This window comes from Choloepus didactylus, chromosome 7, assembly GCF_015220235.1.
Source record: "Choloepus didactylus isolate mChoDid1 chromosome 7, mChoDid1.pri, whole genome shotgun sequence".
Classification (NCBI taxonomy): domain Eukaryota; kingdom Metazoa; phylum Chordata; class Mammalia; order Pilosa; family Megalonychidae; genus Choloepus; species Choloepus didactylus.
The window spans coordinates 149635899-149651068 of record NC_051313.1 but is presented as its reverse complement, the minus strand read 5'-3'; the positions used below and the strand labels follow the sequence as shown (position 1 = coordinate 149651068).

Genomic DNA, 15170 nt, shown 5'->3' with positions numbered 1-15170 from the left:
CCATTTTCACTGCTGAGAATCTGACGTGCTCTGCAAGCCAACAAATTTCTATTTGCAAGGATGAGGCAGCCATGGCAGCCCCACTCAGATTGCCCTTCAAGAGAAGCTTCTGTGGGGAGCAGAACTGATTGGCAGCCTCCAGCTGCTGCACCTTTGGAGCCACCATGGTGATCTTTCCAGGTCCCACCTCCCCAAGCTGCACAGTGGGCTGTTGGAGCCAGGACATTTGTCTGGGGATTCCTCCAATGGGCATCTTTGGCTTGGGGACTCCTTATTGCTCTAGCTGGGACTTGGGACTGTCCTGAGATCTGAGTCTCACCTATCCAATCTTTCCTTCCCTCTCTCCTTTCACATGTGTCAGACCTGCAGCAGAATCTCAAGGTTCTTCCTGCTTACTCTCACTCCCTCGCCCTTTATCCTTCACAAGTGATTCCTCCAACAAATCTCCTGAACATCTAATCTGGTCTTGGCACCTGCCTCACAGAAGATCTGAACTGATACAGAGGAGGATGGAGAAGCTCCCTGGAAAGAACTTAGTCACAGGAAATAAGAACCATCTTGGCCATCTTGACCCAGGAACAAAGCCTCACTAGAGAGAGGCTGGGATTCTGCGTGTAGCAGGTCTTCCCTTATTTGAATCTGTCCCTGGACAGGCTTCCTGGAGTCCCATTTAAGAGGATGTGCACATAAAAACTTTCACTGGTCTCTGTGATGCATTGGGTGCTGCTCCACCAGAGTGAAGGTGGTGGTGGCGAGCCATTTTCTCCAGCTCTGACATACAGAACTTGGACTCCCTAAAATCTTCAGGTGCTCGCCACAGAGATTTGCTGCCTCTGATGGAGTCATGGTAGGAACTCCACCCCGTAGGCATGCAGTATGGCTAAATAGTTATACCTGGAGGAGATAATTGTGTGGAATTGGAGCAGGCACGTTTTTCATCAAAATCCGATAAAACTCTTGTCTTGTTTCTGGTAGTTGTTTGTTTGTTTCTCTAACTACACTCTTCCAACCTCAATATTCCATGGTTCTCTTCTGTGTAAGTCTTGCCACCCTGACCAGACTGTAAGGTTGTTGATGCGAGGGATTACGTCTTCTGTGTCTTCACGTCTAAGGACGTACTAGATATTCAGTATATTTTGGTGAGTTATTTGCTATTTATATAATTGTCTGAATTTTCTTTTAGAGCTATTCTCTTTAACTCCTGCATGTTCCTATGCTGAGTTGAGCTACATAAATACCATTTTATGATGGTTCTTTTTTGTGGTAGGTTGAATTACGTACACCAGAAAAAACCAAACATGTTCTTAATCTTAATCCCATTCCTGTGGGTGTGAACCCATTGTAAATGGAGCCTTTTGAAGATGTTATCTTTGGTTAAAATTTGGCCAACTGAAGCAGAATGGGTCTTAATGTTATTACCAGAAGCCTTACAGAAAGAAAGCCAAGAGGAGGAGCCAAAACCAGAAGTCAGACAGGAACCCAGAAGAGAAAGGAGAGGACATTGCCATGTGTTGGAAAATCCAAGAACCTCAAGGATCGCCTCAAAAGATTGAGCCATAATGCTACCAATGCCAGGAGGAAGCAAGCCTTCCAGCCTCTGAAACCGTGGGCCAATATTCCCATTGTTTAATACAACCCATTGTCTGGTGTTTGTCATAGCAGCCTGGAAATCAGACATATTTCCAATTGCTATTCCTCTTAATAATGAAAGCTATCTGTGATAATATTAATGAGGACCAAAACATTCAGAGATGCAAAAAGAGTTTATTCAAAGACTATTATATCAATAATGATTACACACTAGGACAGTGAGGGAGACAGGGATGGCTTGGGTTGGGGGAGTGATGACAGAAAGATGAATTGACATGGTCTTCCCATCCATGAGCTCTCAGCCAACCAAAAGGTGCAATAAAATCAGAGAAAATCTACAAAGTTATCAGGGCCAGAGTGCTCTGATGGCACAGAGAGGGGATGGTGAGATCTTGAGGCATTCCAGAAGGCTTTGGATAGGAGTACTAGTTGGACTAGATCTTCAAGGCAGAGTGTTTGCCAGCTAACAAGGGGGTACAGGAGGAGGATATTCAATAAAGGGAGGCAAGAGCTAAGGAATCTGGACCACAGAGGCCTGGGACAACTTGGCTCATCGCAGGGGAGTAAAACAACTTGTCCCTAGCCATTAAGGCACTAAACACCATCCCAAGGAAACTAGACTTCATCCTGGATCTAGCAGGTAGCTCTCTAGGGCTTTGTCATATTTTGTATTTCAATTATAAAAACAGGACAACTTTATAAAATAGGAAAACTGTCAACCGTCAGCTTTTGGAGTAAGTCACCCACATTTGCTAGGTCTGAGACACCAGTGTACAGGGACAACTGATCACCCTCTGACTTTTGGGTTAAAAATGAATCATCGGTTTTTTCTCTTTGACAATGTGTTATGCAGAATATGAGATTTTTCAAAGAAGGAAGGAAGTCATTTCTCTGTGTTCGAGTTTCTGAAGAGCTTCCTCCTCTATGTCTTTTGAGCTTCCCAGGCCTCACCCCCAGGGGATAAGAAGTCTCACACTACTAGAAACAAAACTGCATCTCCTCTGCCCTGTTTCTCTCCGCGTGATGGAGGAAGCAGAGCCCCTTGGGTCCCTCCCGAGTAACTTGGATGCCCCCAGAGGGGTCTCTCTGCGCACGGCAGCCCAGTCCTCTTGCCAAGGGCATTGCCAATGCCCTTGGGTCCTGCCCTGGTTTGTTCAGCTCTGCTGCCTGGCTGCCCTTCCCAATCAGGTGCCTGTGGATGTCTAACCCTAATCACCACTGCCAGCCCTGGATGCCCCTGACAATCAGTGCCACAGAGAATTTAAAAGGCATCTGATCAGGGACAGGTAAAAGCACTGCCAACAGCAGGGATGATTTGCAACCAGAAGCAACAACCTTCCGGTGCCACCCATAAGTTTGTGGGCTTCTTCAACACAAGAGCATACGCAGAGAAAAGAGGAACGTGAGATTGGTCCTGGGTTCGAGGTTGTCAGGGGGCATGGCTGGACAAGAGAGGGAGGGACTGAGCAGTGTTGCGTCTAAAGGGTCTCAGCAAAGGACTCAAGTGTGGAAAAAAGAAAGGGAAGCCAGGCAAGCTGGGCTGTGTTCTTAGGAAAATTAATGCCAGTGCTTGAGACTTGCAGTCCTCCAGAAACCTGAAGAACTGGTTTGGTGAGGATGTGGAAGTGGGGACAAAGGTTTGATTTGCTCCTGGTTTAGATGCCCCAGATTGGAGAGGTTAATCTCATAGATGAAAAGATGAGGTTTTAAGATGAAAAGTCAGGGCGCCAAGACTTTTTATCCCCTTAGAAATGTGTGAGGTGTGTCTTAAGAGTGTATGACCCAGTCGCTTGGCTTTTGCTGAGCCCCAGCGCATCTGAGGCCCTTTCTAACTCTGCCTTGAACCCACAGGGCTACACGAACATCTTTTCTGCACTGCTGTTACTGAAAAGCAAATACTTCTGCTGATGGCCAAGGCTGGGCCTCATGTAGATGGGATCTCAGCTCCAGTGCAGCCGAGAGGAAGGGAGCTCAGGACTTCGACATGTGCCCCTAAACCTGGGACTGGGAGCTGAGCCTGCAGGCCTGCTTTGGCTCCATAGACTCTACTGGCAGGATGCCCACGTCAGACCAGCACTTCTGGGCTCTGCCCTGTTGATCCCAGGTGAAGCCAAAGACTGTGAGCCTGTGGGAGTAGGGAGCCAGGTCATTTTGCATCATATTTCACGGTCCACGAGTTCTGAGTCACTCTGATGCAGAGGGAAGGGATGGGCTGCAGAAGGGTTGCCAGGGCTGCAGGGAAAGTCTGAACGGAACTGTTTCCATTGGCAGGAATGAGTGGGTGTGTGATTGCATCCTCTTAGTCACAAGGATGATGGAATCATGCAGTCATAGAAGGGGGTGTGTGTAAAAGGTCCCGGAAGCCAGCGTGCTCTTTCTTTTATGTATCATACTTTGGCTCCGGGGAAAAGGAGAGGAATGTGTTTGTGCTTCAGATCTCATAGGATCTTTCTGCTTTTTCATGCCTTTTCTTTTTATTCTGGAATATCCCAGTCTCCCCTTAAGATTGTTTTGAGTTCATCAGGCTTGAGTCTCTATGGCCTCTTGTTGCTACAGGATAAAGTTTCAGCTCCTTGGCCTGGCGTTTAAATGCCTCCACTGCCTGGCGGAACCCACAGAAGCATTGAGTCCAGGGATCAGCTCTGGTTCTTTTTTCCCAGGACAATCCCCTCCTCTCCCTACTTGGGGCCAGCTCCTCCAGCTCCTCCAGTCATCTTGCACTGTTTCCACAGCCTGGCCCACTCTCCCTAAGTCCCAGCCTCAATCACAGCTCAAGTTCCCCTTTCCCTGAAGCTGTCCCAGAATGCCAGCCCCACGGTGGTCCCTTTCCAATCTACAAATCTTTTGTGGCATTGATTGGCAAAGTATGGGGGGAACAGGAGTGGTAGGAAAGACCTACAAATCTGAACTCAAATTCCAGACCCTTCTCTGGTGAGCTACATGACCTGGTAGAAGATACAAAATGTCTTTGCCCCTTGGTTTCTGCTTCTGTAAAAAATGGTCATGGAATCTTGTGAGCAAGCAGGTAACATCTGTAGAATGCTGGGAACATAATGGGGACACAATCCTGTGGTCCCTGCTCCTACCCATAGCCCCACATTTTTCTTTTTATCAGTCCTCTGTCATCCATGCTAAAGGCATTGCATTGTCAATCATTGTATTACACGTATATCCTGACTCCCTAACTGAATGATGGTATATTTTCCACTCCTTCTTTGAAGGAATTTTTTACTGAGGGTCTGTCATGTCCCACAATTTGTGCTAAACACTAGGAAAGCACAGATAAGAAGGATTCCATCCCTAACAGGAAACCTTGTCTTCTAACCTCTTTGAAAAGTTACCATAAATATTTTTTTAGAGACAGGCAGAGAAAAATAAACAAAATACTTCTCTACACAGTGATAAGTATAGGTGCCAAATAAATATTTGTCAGGTTCTTAGCTTTGGAGTTTTAGATGAAAGGTGTGAAATGCCTTCATGAAAATCTTATTTTATTTCCAAGCTTAACGCAGTCCAGGTGTAACCAAAGAGGAAAGTTGGAAGCTTAAAAACAGAAATGCTGGGAAATGTCTGCTCGGAGCCTGGGCGTGTTTGCCATGGCTCTTGTCCAAGCCAACAGCCGCCTATAGCTGTGTGTGCATGGCAGGGGGGGGCATGTGTGTGCATGTGTGTGAGCATGTCCTGCAGGCTACTGAGAGAAGTGGGGATGCTGTGGTGAACACATGCCTCAAAGAGAAAAATCAATCAGAAATGAATTGACCATGGTTCTGGGGTTCTAATGTAAGTCAATGGGGAAATAAAATGTGAATTACATGCAAAATTGGAGTCACAAATCCCTTGCCTAAAGCCAGGTGTACTTCCTAACATTGCAGCTGTGTTATCCTAGTGTAAGCACACGTGGTCTGAAGATAGGACAATTCCTTTCTGAGTACAGGAGCTATACAACCCACAGTTTTTGAATAAATGCCAGTCAATGCACAGTTTATTTCTGGTTCATTTAAAATATCCACCCCCCTCTCTGCAAGGGTTCCAGTGGCCAAGACAATGCCCTTCTTTGGCGATGCTCATACCTCATGTTTCTTTCCTCTGACCTGACAGATCCCAGGCTTATCCATCTTTCCTGCATAAATTCTCGTGGAGTTTTATGGATCTGGAATAGCTGTATTAATAAGCCACGCTGTTTCACCAGATTTATTGGGGGGAATTTGTAGGTGTCATGGCTGTCTTCCAGGTGTCTCTTAGTGGCTACTTGTGACCACATCTTTGGTCCATTTATGGCCCTCTGTTCTGACACATGCCTGTGGGCTGGGCTGTCTCTCTGCGAGCCACACAGTCCTGACTGCACTCACTTCTATGCTCCAAGCAGCCTAGGTAGCACTTCCTGCCACCCTGTGTTCTCTCTGTTCACAGGACACTGTATGTCACCAGCGGCTCTCATTGTAGCAATAACAACGGTCATAAAACTTGACATTTCTGCAGGAGTCTGCAAGGTACAAAGGGCTTTCAAATATAGCATCTCACTTTGCCATACATCTGACCATGCTACTTCCCATCTCTAATCCATCAGCAGGTCCTGCTGCTTACAGATAGCATCCAGGTCTCTGGCCTTGGCATTCAAGGCTGTCAATGTCCTGGACACTAGTATCTCACTAGCCCCCCCATCTAATGCCTCCGCTGCCCCTGCCTCCCATGGCATGCTCCAGACACATCAAGCTGCTACAGATTTTAACATATACCCTACCCTTTCTCTCCATTTTTATACCTTGAAGTATGCTGGACCTTTGGCCTAAAAGTCCTTCCCAGTTTGCCTAGCTCTTTTCCCTCACCCCAGCCACCACCACGTCCATGTGCAAACTGGGATAGGCACTGCTCCTCAGAGCTCCTAATGTGTCTCTCTGATGACAGGTACTACTGTGTTTTACAGCTGTCTTCATCTCTCACCTGAGGTTGGACACTTTGTCTTATACATCATTGTATCCCACGTGCTAAACAGCACCTAACCTGGCATATTGTAGCTTCAATAAATGTTGAATGAATGAATGAGTCAGTCAATTATGATATTGATTGTTGTTCCTGTTTGCTAATGCTTCCAGAATGCAAAACACCAGAGTTGGATTGGCTTTTATAAAAGGGGGTTTATTTGGTTACACAGTTACAGCCATAAAGTGTCCAAGGTAACATGGCAGCAATTGGTCACCTTCACTGGAGGATGGCCAATGGTGTCCAGAAAACCTCTGTTAGCTGGGAAGGCATGTGGCTGGCGTATGCTCCAGAGTTCTAGTTTCAAAATGGCTTTCTCCCAGGACATTCCTCTCTAGGCTACAGCTCCTCTTCAAAATGTCACTCTCAGTTGCCCTTGGGGCATTTGTCCTCTCTTAGCTTCTCCAGAGCAAGAGTCTGCTTTCAACAGCCATCTTCAAACTGTCTCTCATCTGTAGCTCCTTTACTTTCTTCAAAGTGTCCCTCTTGGCTGTAGCTCCTCTGCAAAACGTCACTCACAGCTGCACTGAGTTCCTTCTGTTCGCCAGCTCATTTATATGGCTCTACTGATCAACTTAGACCTACCCAAATGGGCAGATCAACACCTCCATGGAAATTATCCAATCAGGGTCATCACTCACAGCTGGGTGGGGCACATCTCCACAGAAACACTCAAAGAATTACAATCTAATCAACACTGATAACGTCTGCTGAACACAAGATTACATCAAAGATAATGGCGTCCGGCACAATTGCCTTAGTTTGCCAGGGCTGCTATGACAAATACTGCTACTTGGTTGGCTTAAACAACTGCAATTTATTGCCTCATGGTTTAAGAACCCAACAGTCCAAAATCAAGGTGTCAGCAAAGCCATGCTTTCTCCAAAGTCTGTCTCATTCTGGTAATAGTTTTCCAGCAACCCTCCGTGTTTGCTTAAAGCAGATACCATGGAATGTGTTGGTTTAAACAATGGGAATTTATTAGCTTACAATTTGAGGCTGTGAAAAATGTCCAAATCAAGGCATTATCAAGGTAATGCTTTCTTCTCAAAGACCAGTTGCCAGTGATCCTTGGCTCGTCTGCCACATGACAAGGCACATGGTGGCATCTGCTGGTTTCTCCTTTCTCTTCTGAGTTTCATTGCTTTCAGCTTCTTGCTTCTGTGGCTTTTTCTCTTTGTCTGAGTTTCATTGTTTTATAAAGAACTCCAGTAAGAAGATTAAGACCCATTCAGAGTGAGGTGGGCCACACCTTAACTGAAGTAACCTCATCAAAGTCCTACTTACAATGGGTTCACACCCACAAGAATGGATTAACTTTAAGAACATACTTTGCTGGGCTACATAGGGTTCTAAACTACCATGATCCATCACATGGCAATCATTCTCTTTTGCTTCATTCTCCTACTTCTGGCTTCTACTGTCTTCTAGCTGCTTCTGACTGGCTGTATCCTATTTTCCTCTGCTAATAAGGACTCCAGACATATTAGTTAAGGCCCACACTGATTCAATTTGGCCTCATCTAAATAAGATCTTGGAAGACCCCAGATGAGTCCACACCTTAAGTGATAATAACACCTAAAAGCTCCTGTTTACAAATGAGTCTGTACCCTCAGGAAGACAGATTAAGACTTGTGCATGTCTGTATGAAGGCTATGATTCAGTCCCCAGCACTGCTCATCACAACATTCCTTTGAGTTAGGCAGTTTCCTCTAATCCTACCTCCATTTGACAGATGAAGAACCCAGACTTGGAAAGATAAATGGACTTACTATTATACTCGATCGCCTCTATTATCCTCGTTGCAATTGTACTGGGTAGTAATCATCCTCCTTTGTGCAAACCCCAGACATCACACCCTATTGCTGACATAAATCATACTGTCATTTCTAAAAGAGTGACTAAACTTCCAGGGGACAAGATAGTGCAGCTCTTGAGATGATGCAGAAGCAAAGCTGGAGACATTCTGGGGAGAGGTGAAGAAACAGTCAAAGCCCAGAATCCATTATGGTGCAAGATCCGACATCAGACTTTCTCCATGACGGGGAGGGGAGTGCAGGATTCTGACCCCGGGAGACACCTGGCAATATCTAGAGACATTTTAATTGTCACAACTGGGGAGAAAGGATGCTACTGGCATCTCGTGGGTAGAAGCCAGAGATGTTGCTAAACATCCTACAATGCACAGGCGGCTCCCTACAACAAAGGATTATCTGGCCCAAAGTATCGACAGTGCCGAGGTTGAGAAACTATGTTCTAAAAGGAGTCATCAGGAACTAAATATTCTCTGCAAGAGGGTGGCAAATGGAGGAGAACATGGAATCTCTTGAAGAGAAACCAGAGGGTAGACTTTGGAGGGACCCAGCTAGGCTGACAGATAGTAAGAAAAAAGGTACTGAGTAACTTGACCTAGAAGTCTGGTCAGCCTTAAGCTGGTGAAAGGATTCCATGTGGGGCACCAAGAGCTATGACCTCTCTCTTTTCAAGATGATGTTTTTCAAAAGAACACAAGTATTAGAAAAGATTCATATGTGAAGCAAGAATTAAATAAAATACACAGGTAAGTATCATCAGATAACATTTCTTGCCAATCCTTAATGGTTATACTTCTTGTTTTTACCTTTTGTTTTTTCATTAACCTCCATGAGGCTATAGCTTTGCAACTTCTCTTAATGTGAGACCCAAATTTATATACAAGATCCAGTGCTTCCAGTGTCAGGAGGCTTCACTGCCCTTTTGACAGCTCCCAACTTGAACTTCCTTAGCCGGAGATTGCCTTGGTCTTTTCCCCTCCACCAGTGGTGCTCAGGACTCAACTCCTGGGGTCTCCTTTTCTCAGCACAGAGAGGAAACTTGCATGGTGGAGAGGACAGCACTATGTAGCCTGCTGCCCTAGCTTTTCTGATAAATGCAGTAAAGAAGAAGGATAACCTATAACACTTCACCCCACCAGTGTGACTCCTCATGGCTATCTTTACTCATCTGAGGAAGGTTCCCCCAACCAAACCACCTTTTTATTCTACTCTATTTTATTCTACATAAATGGAGAAAATCCCTCCTCTTGGCCTGATGCCTATGACCAAACCAATAAAGCCCTGGTAGGAACCTAAATGTGCCTTTCATAGTTCCCCAGCAACATGCACCATAGCTGCCTCTTTTTGGGTATTGAGCACTTTTATTAATACAGGCACAACAATCTCAGTTTGTACCAGAACATTCCTTTTCTTTTTGGATGGAAGCAGCAGAGAGACCTCTGGGAGTCTCTCTCTCCCTCCCTCTCTCTCTCTCTCTCTCTCTTTTAAATTAAATTCAGTTTTATTGAAATATATTCACATACCATACAGTCATCCATGGTGTACAATCAACTGTTCACAGTACCATCGTACAGTTACGCATTCATCACCCCAGTCTATTTCTGAACATTTTCCTTGCATCAGAAAGAACCAGAATAAGAATAAAAAATAAAAGTAAAAAAGAACACCCAAATCTCTCCCCCATCCCACCCTATTTTTCATTTAGTCTTTGCCCCCATTTTTCTACTCATCCATCCATACACTGGATAAAGGGAGTATGATCCACAAGGTTTTCACAATCACACTGTCACCCCTTGTAATGTACATTGTTACACAGTCATCTACAGGAGTCCAGAATACTGGGTTGGGGTTTGATAGTTTCAGGTATTTACTTCTAGCTATTCCAAACCTAAAGAGGGTTATCTATATAGTGTGTAAGAAATGTCCACCAGAGTAACCTCCTGACACCATTTGAAATCTCTCAGCCAATGAAGCTTTATTTCACTTCATTTTGCATCCTCCGTTTGGTCAAGAAGATATGCTCAATCTCACAATGCTGAGTCCAGATTCATCCCCGGGAGTCATACTCTGCATTGCCAGGGAGTTTACACCCCTGGGAGTCGGGTCCCATGTAGGGGGGAGGGCAGTGAGTTCACCTGTTGAGATGGCTCAGTTAGAGAGAGAGAGAGAGGCCACATCTGAGCAACAAAGAGGCACTCAGGGGGAGACTCTTAGGCACAATTATATGCAAGTTTATCCTCTCCTTTGCAATAACGAGCTTCATAAGGGCAAGTCCCATGATCGAGGGCTCAGCACATCAAACCGCCAGTCCCAATGTTTGTGAGAACATCAGCATCAGTCCAGGCGAGGAAGCCCAACACTTCCGCACTTTCCCCCAGCTCCTCAGTGGGGCCCTGTAAATACATTCTTATTCTCTGCCCAAATTACTTTGGGATGTGCCACTATCTCACCCTAACCTATATGGACCTACCATATCTCACTTTCTATTCAAAGTTCCATGTAATTGTGGTGTTTGAACAAACTGACTATAGAAGTTATAGTGTTTCGAAAATATAGATCCTGTACCAAATAGACATCTCTTCCCTTGGTCTCACATGAAAGTTGAAGTTTTAAAACACAGTCAGTTTTGGCCTTTACCCTTTGGCCTGGTTTGCCTTAATCTTAACCAGATCTGCTTCATTCATATCACTAATTGAAGTCTGGGCTCTTTTTCAGATTTTTTTTTTCTTTTTTAACTAGCAGAACATTACTTTTTAAAACACATTTAAATAGAATTTGTCAAGGATTTTACACTGATCTATAAAGCATTTTTACTATAGTGATTCATAAATACGAATCAGTTTATGATGATGGTCTCTAATTTACTGCATCATCATCATCATTATCATCACTATCATAATGATATGATGAACAGGTGGTCTATATGAAGATTTATATATTTAAGATGCAAAAGCATTGAAAGAAAATGATTCTATGTGAAGTGTTCAAGGATAATGTTGTGAAGGGTGCACTGGAGCATCAAGACTCGAGTGGTAAGTTTGTAATGGGCTTGTCTATTTCCCATTCATACCACAGTGTGATTCTTACTGAAATGGAGCCTCTGAGTGTGACAGTGACACAGAAATAAATCACTTTATTTTGAAATGACAGGGCTCTTTTTGTTGGTTAGAGACTCCAGAGGCTGCTTTTGTGCCATCAGCCCATCTGCAAATTTCCTCAGACACCATTGCCATTCACCATAATGTAGTTTTAAATGGACCTGCGAACTATTGGTGACAGCTGAGATAAATCGGGCTGCCCAGTGGAAGAAACATCTAGAATCTTGGCCACTCATTTTTTGGAGGACTCCATTCATTTGGATGACCTGTAAGTCACGGATGACCTGTGGAGGAGGCCTTGAAATGAAGAGGCTGAGTAGTTGAGTTCATGCTAGTAAATGAGAGTCTGAACTAGGACTCCAAATCATGGAGTCATTTTCATGTGGCCTGTGCCAGTTTAGATATATTATGCCCCCCCAGAAAAGTCATATTTTTAAATGCAATCTTTTGGGGGCAGACTAATTAGTCTGTTGATTAGGGTAGAACTCCTGAGCTATTTCCATTGAGGTGTGGGCCCCGCCCACTCAGGGTGGGTATTGATGAGTTCACTGGGGTATTTAAGGTTGCTAAGAGCTGAAACAGCTGCTGATGATGATGCTTGGAGAGACTTGGAGATGCAGACAGAAGGATGTTTGGAGATGCTAAGAAGTGAAGCCCAGAGTTTGCCCTGGAGAAGCTAAGAGAGGACCCCCAGATGCTTAGAAAGAAATGTCCTGGGAGAAAGAAGCAAGAAAGCACAGGAGCTGAGAAAGAGGAGCTAAAAGGAACCCAGAGACATTTTGGAGAAAGCCATTTTGAAACTCAGCCTGGGAGTAAAGGAAAAGCAGATACCAGCCACATGCCTTCCCAGCTGACAGGTGTTCCAGATGCCATTGGTTGTTCTTCAGTGAAGGTATCCTCTTGTTGATGCCTTATTCTGGACACTTCTATGGCCTTAGAACTGTAACTTTGTTGCCTAATAAATTCCCTTTATAAAAACCAATCCATTTCTGGTACCTTGCATAATGGCAGCATTAGCAAACCAGAACACGACCTCATCAAAAAAATTCACTCAGGTGGACAATGCAAGTTAGTTTAGGGAAAAGCAAGAGATGTTATCTAAGGTTGATGGCCACCAGCCCTTCCAGGCTTCTAAACAATTTCTCTTCAAAGCTGATCTTCACACTTCCCTTTTGCCCACATCTAACTAAAGAGTAGGTCAATTCTCCTGTTGGGTCCATGAAGGCTCAAAAACATGCCCTCTCCAGCTGCCCAGGCAAAGAGAGCCTCCCTCTGGTCTGCAGTAGTGCTGGGTAGCAGAAGGAGGGGTCCCTTTTTCTGGTGCTGGGCAAATGAGCACACACAGGAAATCCAGCATCCTGGACTGGGAAATCTCTCTATCAACACACTCCTGCTCTCACCCTTCTTGGTCCAAAACTTTTAAACCAGGCCTTTTAGTAAAACTGTGAGTTGGGAAGATGCACTTATTACAAAGAGATTCTCACCCTTCTCTTCTCTCATCAGACCCTATGCTACCCACATCCACCCTGAATTCATGTACATGTGTGCACCCAGGAAACCACACACACATACACCCATGACCGTTGCATGCCTCTATCTCTCAAGTTGGAGGCCTTTATCTCAATAGACCTAAACTAATGAAGAAAAGGATCAACAGAGTCACAATTTATAAAGACAGTAGTCATTTAAAAAGCAAAGCATGAAAGTAACTTCTTCTCCCAATTGAAGGTCCTCTATCTGTTACAAGAGGAGACTCCATTGCTATGTTTGCTCCATCCCCAGAGTGAACCCTGGATTCCCAATCTGTGCTCAGACAAACCAAATAAATTTTGCAGAGCTTGTTGAAGGTGCTGGTGTCAGGGGTGGTCTTTAACTTCAGGAGTGGTCTTGAACATAGGGCCTGGGGTACCTGAGGAGTGGGAAAGGGAGGGTTCAGTCAGTTAAAGGGACAAACCTAGGGCAAGGAAGGGGGAAGAGTGCAGCTGGCTATCCCAGAGGTCACCAGCAAATAAAGAGAGGGGCATCTAGATTACTGGGTCTCAGCCCTTAGCATGTATCAGAATCCCCTCCAGAGCTCATTAAAACTCCAATTGTCGGCCCCACCCTCAGAGTTTCTAATACAGTGAGTCTGGGATGAAGCTGTGAGATTCGCATTTCTAGCAAGTTCCCAGGTGACCGCTCTGTGAGAGCCACCAGCCTAGACCTTCCCGTAACTTGCTGGCTATGCAATATCCATCCTCAGGATGGTTCCCAGGCCTGCTTAGTGGTGGGAGGGAGGAGAATCATGAATTAGGATGCTAACACCAAGCACCAAGCACTACCCATGTAATTGTCCCCACAATCCTGTAAGACAGGTATGATTTTCCCACTTTTCTGATGAAGAAGTTGTCTTAGAGAGGTTAGTTCTCAATTTCACACAGCTGGTGTCTATCAGAATCTGATTTACTCAATCTAGGGTGGGGCTCAAGTATCAGATTTCTTATAGCTCCCCAGGTAAATATAATGTGCAATGAGGTTTGGGGCTTTACACTCTCAACCACCTGCCAAACTAAGAGACTGTTGACCCCAACTTTTGGGGACCCTTGCCCAAGATTCTGCAGTGGGATGTGAGGATTTTCAGTGTCATCTGTCTGGAAAGGGGATTTTATTCACATTCTAGGATTAGAGGAGTTGGGGCAGTGGGGTAGGGACATTAGTGGGCAAAGACATTGAGGAGAAGTTGTTTTCTAAAGTGGAGAATTAGGATATCATTTCAGGAGACTGTTTTCACACTTGAGGCATCATTAGTCATTCAGCTATGACCCAGCCAGTGGTTATGACTCATCTGTTTCCTCACTATATCAGCCACAATCCAGGCAGGAAATAGATAATCTGAGAATTGTCCAATAAGGGGGCTACTTACAAAGCTATGGGTAAATTGGAAAACCACAAGGATTAGATAAGAAAATGGAGCTGTTAACAGAACCCTAGTGGAGAGAGTTAAGTCAAGAGGCCACTGTGAGAAGAACAGTGACCTTTGGCCAAGGGCACAGCCATAATGAAGCTTTCCCACAAGGAGGGAGCTGGCAGAATAAATATCCCAACCCAAGGGTGTGCTGGTAAATGTTTAATAGCTGGCTCTCAGGGAAAGTATTTTTTTATTTGTAGCATGTGTCAATTTCCTTGGTGTAAAGACCCTCCCTATGGCCTATTTCAAGCTTCCAATGTGAGGTCACCGGACCCAGAATTGGGAAGAGATGTGCACAATCAGCTCTTGTGAGCTGGTAGAGCAGCCTCCAGCACATGGCTGCCCACAACCTCACATCTTCTGCCCAATCTCCCCATTGACCAAAACCAACTGGAGGCCAGAAGAGAAGGGAACCCATTGAGGTGATCCATACAGGACAGCCTCTCAGCCTGCCAGGATGGGAGAGCGTCAAGTAAAGGAGAAGGAGGAGAGCTTCTGAGAGGTGCCCCAGGGGAAGTGGTTTGGCCTTTCCCTCCAGGCTCCACAGACTCTGATGACCCTGGACTTCTCTACCCCAAGCCTTTTCCTTTCTGTCCCTGGAATGCCTGTGCACTGCCTATGAAAGCCAAGTTACACCACCAATTTGATGAATCTGACATGGACCAAAATCTGAAAAGTAAGAAACTGCCATTGAAGACTTGAGCCTCCTGTTGCTTTCTTTATTCCATCATGCAAAGGAGA

General features: G+C 45.0%; 1 pseudogene; it reads left to right on the top strand.

The window, feature by feature from the left end:
• The first annotated feature begins 2613 nt into the window (after positions 1–2613).
• The window catches only part of LOC119540848, a 157485-nt pseudogene continuing 144928 nt past the window's right edge, over positions 2614–15170 (top strand).